The sequence below is a fragment of the Mirounga angustirostris genome, unplaced genomic scaffold, assembly GCF_029215605.1.
Source record: "Mirounga angustirostris isolate CCGP_5_RB_7025 unplaced genomic scaffold, mMirAng1.0.hap1 SCAF_148, whole genome shotgun sequence".
Classification (NCBI taxonomy): Eukaryota; Metazoa; Chordata; class Mammalia; order Carnivora; family Phocidae; genus Mirounga; species Mirounga angustirostris.
The window spans coordinates 56,731-58,990 of record NW_026991856.1 but is presented as its reverse complement, the minus strand read 5'-3'; positions in this window follow the sequence as shown (position 1 = coordinate 58,990).

Here is a 2,260-nt window from a genome sequence, read left to right as displayed (position 1 = left end):
TCTACTCTGGTCATATCTCCAAAATACAGCCAACATACTATTAGGAAAACATTGGCTTACGTTTTGCAGCTTTGCCCACTATAATCATGACCAACGCCAAAGACTTTCAATTCTTCACACCCATGGGGGTCAGCTTCAGAATAGAGGCACGCTTTAGGGCTATTATTGTTCTTCTCCTGATCTTATTAATGTGGACTCCTTGGCCGTTTGACACCTTCTGGATCCATGAAACTTGTAGACGAAATTCCCTGGTTCAAGACACATGCAAGAGCATCACCTGCCAGGGCTATGACCTTAAAAGTCTGTCAAACATTTAACTAACCAGAGAAGTGTTTATCTGGCTCAGGAACTAAATTCAGTGCAACAATTTTGTCTACATTCATGCCTGGAACTCTGCTAGAGAGGGGTTGTGTGCTAGATATACAAGGATGTATCCTTTTCCCTGTCTCTGTTTTTCCAACCTCCTAAGTGGAATCATTTACCTAATTTAAAGTGTGTTTTTCTGACCTTAGGCTTTTAGCCCAGCTGCCAAGAGCAAATATTGTTCTCTTGCGATACCTTTTTGGAGTGCTATACAACATTGAGCAACATTCCTCATCCAATCAGATGACAGCTTATAACTTATCCGTTTGTATAACCCCAAGCGTTCTTTACCCACCTGATTCCGGCACCTTGGAATTGGAAGACAACTTGATAAAAAAGGTAATGAGAGCTCTCATTTTTGTCGCCCAAGGGGTAGAATCCCTACTTTGAACCGGACATGTGCAGTAGTAACTCTGACGGATGGAACTTTGTGAAGTGCACATTTTCATTAGGCCCCTGTGGAGTGGCAGAGTTCTTTATCCTACTCTGGCAGGGTCTGGGAAGGGGTGTCGTTAAACGGGAAACTCGGAGCAGTCGAGTCACTTCTTCACCCTCCAGGAGACTAAACACTAGAGTGACTAAACGAGAGAGAGAAGAGTCGTGTGATACGATAGGAAAGAACCTGGGCTTTGGAGCTTCACCAGTCAAGGTTCAAATCTCAGCCTAATCCCTGAGGGACTCGTAACCTTGGGCAAAGCCATGGTTTCCTCACTACACAATGGCGACAACAGCCAGCTCCTCCGGTCATCACTGGCACATCCTGGGTGGCTTGGGCAATATGAGCCCCCATGCCTCCAAACACATTGGCCTTCCTCTGCCAATTGTGGCTCATCTAGAAAAGTACTCGGCTACTATTTCACCTCTGCTACGTCATTTGGAAACTAGCAAGAGATTCCAGAATATCCTAATAAGATGACAGGTCTTCCCCAAGCTCACACAGAGAGAGCCAGCATGAGGCAAAGCAATGCGTGAGAAGGGACTGAAGTTAGACAGACAGATACATTTTCTCTCCAGCTGTGTGGGTTTTCCCTCACAACCCCACCAAAATCTCTGCTTCCCAACTTTAAGATACTTCTTCATTTAAGAAATGGTTTTCTTAAGTTTTTGTTCATACTTTATAAAGTTTCATAAGATGTTATACATCAGTTGCAGCTCAATAAAACTGGAAACAAAATTTAAAAACAAAAAATAAGTAAACTTTAATAAGGTAGGCTACTTTGAAAATTATCCTTGTTTTATTTATATTTTGATATGTATTTATTTGAGAGAGGGAAAGAGAGAGCGTGAGCGGGGCAGGGGCAGAAGAAGAGGGAGAGGGAGAGGGAGAAGCCCAAGCCCATTCCCCGCTGAGCACGGAGCCCAAAGTTGGCTCCATGTGGGGCTGGATCTCACCATCATGAGATAGTGATCTGAGCCAGAATCAAGAGTCAGATGCTCAACTGAGGGGCCCCAAAATTATCCTAGGCTTAATGATGTAACCACTGATACCAAAATGTTGGCTATTAAACTAGGCCACATACTAAAACTTTAGCCTACTGATTAGCAGTATTTTAAAATGTGTACCCAAAATACACGGAAAAGTATCACTCTTCCTAAGTTATTTCTTAGAGAATTCTGGTCTCTGTTTTTTATTTTATTATTTTTTTTAAGATTATATTTATTTTCTTGACAGAGGCAGACACAGCGAGAGAGGGAACACAAGCAGGGGGAGTGGGAGAGGGAGAATCAGGCTTCCCACTGAGCAGGGAGCCCGATATAAGGCTGATCGCATCACCCTGGGATCATGAGCTGAGCTGAAGGCAGACTCTTGACCGATTGAGCCACCCAGGCGCTCCTGGTCTCTATGTATTTTTATCAGTTCTGAATTTTTCTGGGAAATCTTTCACATTCTTTCTTA